The following is a 6,000-nucleotide window of genomic DNA, read 5'->3' as shown; positions in this document are numbered from 1 at the left end:
TTCGGTTGTGGAGAGCCAACAGGAATTGTCCGTAGTGCTCCGAGACAGGATTGTGTCGAAGCACAGATCTGGGAAGGGTACCAAAAAATGTCTGCAGCATTGAATGTCCCCAAGAACAGTGACCTCCATCATTCTTAAATGGGAAAAGTTTGGAACCACCAAGACTCTTCCTAGAGCTGGCCACCCGGCCAAACAGAGTAATCAGTGGAGAACCTGAGGTGACCAAGAACCCGATGGTCACTCTGACAGAGCTCCAGAGTTCCTCTGTGGAGATGGGAGAAACTTCCAGAAGGACAAACATCTCTGCAGCACTCCACCAATCAGGCCTTTATTGTAAAGTGGCCAGACAGACGCCACTCCTCAGTAAAAGTCACAGAATAGCCCGCTTGGAGTTTACCAAAAGGCACCTAAGACCATTAGAATCAAGATTCTCTGGTCAGATGAAACCAAGATTGAACTCTTTGACCTGAATGCCAAGCGTCACGTCTGGGGGAAACCTGGCACCATCCCCACTGTGAAGCATGGTGGCGGCAGCATCATGCTGTGGGAATGTTTTTCAGGGACTGGGAGACTAGTCAGGAGAGGGAAAGATGAACGGAGCAAAGTACAGAGATCCTTGATGAAAACCTGCTCCAGAGCGCTCAGGACCTCCGACTGGGGCAAAGGTTCACCTTCCAGCAGGACAACGATCCTAAGTACACAGCCAAGACAACGCAGGAGTAGCTTCGGGACAAGTTTCTGAATGTCCATGTGGCCCAGCCAGAGCCCAGATTTGAACCCGATCGAACATCTCTGGTGAGACCTGAAAATAGATGTGCAGCGACGCTCCCCATCCAACCTGACAGCGCTTGAGAGGATCTACAGAGAAGAATGGGAGACTCCCCAAATACAGATGTACCAAGCTTGCAGCGTCATACCCAAGAAGACTAAACAAGGCTGTAATCGCTGCCAAAGATGCTTCAACAAAGTACTGAGTAAAGGGTCTGAATACTTATCACATTTACATATCTGTTTTTTATTCTTAATAAACGTGCAAAAATGTCTAAACCTGTTTTTGCTTTGTCATTATGGGGTATTGTGTGTAGATTGAGAGGGAAAAAAAACAATTTAATCAATTTTAGAATAAAGCTGTAACTCAACAAAATGTGTAAAGTCAAGGGGTCTGAATACTTTCTGAATGCACTGTAAATGTAAGTCAATTATCATTTTTACAGTTTCGATTTGGTTTGAGTCATTTTAATGTATTATGCATTTGTTTCCCCTCCACCCCCCAAAAAAATATATAGAAGAAAGTGATACAACAAATGTATAGCTGCGTGCCATATGTTTGACAGCTCTTTCCTCCTGATCTCTTCTCTCTTACGGGGCAGGTCCCAGCTGGGGAGGTTGGTCACTACCTGACCAATGGTTGACTGTGTGATGAGAGAGGTGTGTAAGGCCTCGCTGTTCATTTTCTGGGACTCGACAGCTTCGTCCTTGTGTTGCGGGTGGTGACAACAGCCTCATATGGCTTAGGAGGGCAGGGTAACTCATCTGAGCAACATTTAAGCCTCTTTTGGGTAATGGAACATCTTAACTGTAGCTGAGTCAGAATCTAGCGATATGAAGGACCATGTAAAAATGGCTATTCAAAAACGCGTCCATTCAAGCATGCCGAATGGCTTTTTAATTTAAAAAAATATATTATTTTTAAACATGTGTATTGGTTATAAAGCGCTGCCTGGTGTTTTAAGACTAGGTTGAGAGCAGATGTGATATATACTAAAGAGAGTCTCAATTAATGAAAAGCCCCATTTTGTGATTATTAAACATACATTTTAAATACACCATATAAAACCACACATACGTCTCAACTAAAAATCAGAATGAACTTGATAAACTGCATTCATTTTCTCATTAAAAGTGTCTTGGGAAAAACATTAGGTAGTTGAACATCATATCCTACACAGTACAAACACCATGAAACCGACTTTTAGGCTTATATCATGTCTGGATGCAATGTTCTACCCAGGAGTATTCAACACTGAAATCTGTTATTCCAAATGCATATGTGGAGCTTTTCTGCTGACACCTATTAACATTTATATTTGTCTTTAATGCAGGGTTTGATCTAAACGTCAGAAGCTATCGAGTCGAATGGTTCATTTCTAGGTCAATTTGTGGAATGTTTTTTCTGCTGGTGTATCCTCGGAGTACCTCTTCCCGTAGTGCATACAGGCAAATGGCCTTTCCCCCGTGTGGACTTAAGTGCATGTTCAGTTGGTGCTGGTGGGAGAACCTCTTCTCACACTTGAGGGTTGCTGTAGGATTTCTCCCCTGTGTGGACCCTCTGGTGCCTCTTCAGGTCACCAGCCTGGGTGAAGCGCATATGACACTGGGTACAGCTGTATGGTTTCTCCCCTGTGTGGACCCTCTGGTGGATCTCCACCTTCTGGGAGCTGCTGAAGCCTTTGTTACAGAACATGCAGAGGAACCGTTTCTCTTTGCTATTGCCTGATGTGGCTCCCCCTCCCCGAGCCTGGACTCTAGCCCTGTCGTTTGAGTTCAATACCTGATCGAAAAGGTATTGTGAATCGGAAGGTGACATCAGCGTGGACAGTGGGTCGTGATCCCTGAGCGTGTGTAAAGGGGAGTGGGTTGCAACAGTTAGATTTGTCTCTAAGCTTTCCCTGCAGTCTAAGAAGTCACTGGTGTTGCCCTGTGAGTGGCCTTCTCCTAAGTGAGTCTTGTCTGCATTCCACGTCAGAGGAGCAGCACCCTCCACTTTCACAGTCACCTCATCTACCACTATAACCTCCCCTTTCTTATCTAGGCACCCTTCAGGGTATACACTACTACTATACCGGTTCCAGTCCCCTCTCATTGGATTAGTCTGTGTATCTAAGATGACTGGCATGTCACCAGGTATCATCTCTGTAGCGTATGACCAGGACGGATCATTGCTAGTCTGTAATGTGTCACCTAAGTCCCGATGGGACAGATCCATCCTCGGGCTTGGGTTACCATCAAGTAAATATTCTGAGCGGAGAGCAGGAGGACAGCCCAATCGCCCCAGACCTGTTAAATTCTTGGTGTCTGTCTCTGACTTAAGGGTGGCATTCAGTGTTCCACCAACCTCCGTGATGCTGCGTCGGGTCCTTGGTGCCGCTGGGGCGGTGGGGTCCTCCATGGCTACAGGAGGCACTCCAGTTTGGATGTGCCGTGGGTCATCCTCTCCTTCAGAACTCTCCTGCTTGACCCCAGGACCTGCAGCATCTGCAGACTAACACAAGAAGAGGGTAGGTTATTGACAGTATTGAGTAGAATTGGGTGACAATGCCATAGAGAAGTCACACAAGCGCCGCAATGGCAGATACATGATGTACATGTAAGCAAGTGAATGGCTGAGTGGAGCCTTTCTGAAATGTGCTGTTACTCTGATTATTACACTAACCTCTATCACAATAACATGCTGGGTTGAGGTTCCACTCCCCTCATCAACAATGATTGGCTGGTCATCTCTCCATGTATTGTGTCCTGCTGGCTTCACAAAGCTCACGTGGCCTCCAGTGAGATGTAAGTCACCCGAGAGAGTTATTGGTGGAAAAGAAGTGGTTAGGTTAGCTACTGTCAATGCTCAACGTTATATTTCAAGACAGAAGTAATCAGGCTATCTTAAAAACTAACCAAGATCCAATTCTGGCTAACACAAAGGCACATGTGCAGAGGGTAACGGGGCAACAGGCCACGCAGCCTCATGCAAAATGTACCTCTTGTCAATCCTCTGTATCGGTCGAGGATCGTGACACTACTGGGACGACTGGCGAGGACGCGCTCTCGCAGTCCTTTCTGCGCGCTCTCGCGCCACCTTCTTCAGTTCCAGTAAATGTAGTTTCCTCCGTAATGCCCCGTTTTCTTTCTGGCTGTGAGTTATTTCCAAACGAAACACTGCATAGTCGTCGTCTACGAGTTTACAAATCTCTGCCACGGCTGCATTCGCTAGCACCTCCATAATGGAGGCTATTTGAGTGTGAAAAACCACAGCCATCGTTAGGTTAACTTTCGCAACTAGCTAGCGTTACCTAGATGACATCTATCAACCAAGTCCTGTCTCCAATGCGAATTAAATAATATCTGGGGGTAAGTGTGCGATGCTGTGTAGATAATTAATAATATTTTGAGTTCCAGGGTGTTAATAAAACGTCTAAATGACAACAAAATCGCAAACGTGGAAATAGTTTTTGGTCACGGTTCGCTTCGGTTTACGTCTTCTTTGAGGTTTTTGTCGGCGAACTACACCAAAACCGTGTATTACGGCCACCTACTGGGTGGGGTCATAACTGGGAGTTAAAGGAATAGTAAATGCAAATTATATTTGGTTCAAATGACCCTTAGCTACCTTGAGTTATGTCTTAAGGCTCATGGTGACAGAATCCACAATAATCACATTTTTTACACTTCCTTATGTTATAAAATACGTTTTATCAATACCTATGATTATTCATGTTCTAACTTGCTCAGTGGGGTCTCTAACGTATCATTAACATTATATCCAACAAGTCATTTCGTAACCTAATAAGTCCAATAATAATCAGCGCGCTCTGTTGATAGAGCAGTGCAGCTTATTTTTTTCCGCGGGTCGTAAAAAGCTAAATTAACATGACACGAGCTGAATTAAATGTAAAAGGCTTTGAAAATAAAATGCTTGCGGTATGCTCAGTGCTCTGTTAAGATTTCAGAGAAACGCTGGTTGTTCTGAGCAATCTTTAAATTACACACGTCACAATAAGAAAAGCGTACACTAAAATATGAAAATACTACATGTCATGTCTCAAAATCAATATCTATCTTACCTCTATATTATTTTATGTCCTCCGGATTCGAAAAGATAAATTCGACAGGTGAGCCTGTCAGTTTGTCACAATTCTCGCACAGCATCCAGCCAAGCTGGCACAATACTATTTTAAATATATTTTTAGCACTTTATCTGGCCGCAAAACACTTCAAACTAAATTCGATAGTTGGAGTTAGCAGGGATTTTTTTGTAACGTGCATACTGTTGGAATTTGGTTAAATCAGAACTGGAGCTATTTCCTTATCGAGCCACATCACAGAGTATCAGGGCATTCTACAATTAGACTGTTATTGTATAAAAATAACGATGTAATTATCGCTATCAAACTTATTTTGAAGTGTTAGAAGAAGTTGCGACTTGCAGTGTAGCTTTGAGAACATCGGTTTTGCTGTTTCCAAACTGAAATGTGTGTGCATCACCGCAAAAGGGCTGCCTACGGGTCCCGACAGAGATCTTTGCGGCGCGGTCGGCATTTTTCATACTGCGGGTGGGAGCCGGTGGTCATAAAACAACTTTGTGATGAAAATATTTTTTGGTCTTGCAGATTATTTGGAAAAAGGTCGTATTTCTGCTTTGCAATGCGTTAGCCTAGTCCTACCTATTGTATTAAAAGTACACATTTGTCACATTATTCACACTCCGAATTCGCTGCTTCAATTTCAATAGCCTACCTGTCCTAGTTGGGCGTGCCTCGTATACTGGACAAAAATATGCACGCAACATGTCGGTCCCATGTTTAATGAGCTGAAATAAAACATCCCAGACATTTTCCATATGCTAAAATGTAGTGCACAAATTTGTTTACATCCCTATTTGTAAGCATTTCTCCTTTGCCAATATAATCCACGCACCTGACTGTGGCATATCAATAAACTGATTAAACAGCGTGATCATTACACAGGTGCAACTTGTGCTGGGGAAAATAAAAGACTACCCTAAAATGTGCAGTTGTCACTCCACACAATGCCACTGATTTCTCAAGTTTTTCGGGAGTGTGCAATTGGCAAGCTGACTGCAGGAATGTTCAACAGAGCTGTTGCCAGATAATTTAATGTTAATTTCTCGAGCATAAGCCGCCTCCAACATCATTTTAGAGAATTCGGCCGTATGCCCAACCGGCCTCAACCGCATACCACGTGTATCCAGGCTCCCCAGTGGGTGGGCCA

At 44.0% G+C, this 6,000-nt stretch overlaps 1 protein-coding gene across 1 annotated transcript in view; it reads right to left on the bottom strand.

The window, feature by feature from the left end:
- Positions 1-1,000: 1,000 nt before the first annotated feature.
- LOC135506865 (uncharacterized) overlaps positions 1,001-6,000 on the bottom strand; it is a 28,779-nt gene continuing 23,779 nt past the window's right edge. The window contains exons 7-8 of the transcript XR_010450568.1: positions 3,434-3,543; positions 1,001-3,262 (exon numbers count right to left, since the gene is read on the bottom strand). The gene's annotated coding sequence lies outside the window, so the exon portion shown is untranslated. The remainder of the gene's footprint in view (positions 3,263-3,433; positions 3,544-6,000) is intronic.

Source organism: Oncorhynchus masou, chromosome 20 (assembly GCF_036934945.1).
Source record: "Oncorhynchus masou masou isolate Uvic2021 chromosome 20, UVic_Omas_1.1, whole genome shotgun sequence".
Lineage (NCBI taxonomy): Eukaryota > Metazoa > Chordata > Actinopteri > Salmoniformes > Salmonidae > Oncorhynchus > Oncorhynchus masou.
The sequence above is the reverse complement of the archived record's forward strand: the minus strand, read 5'-3'. Positions and strand labels throughout refer to the sequence as shown.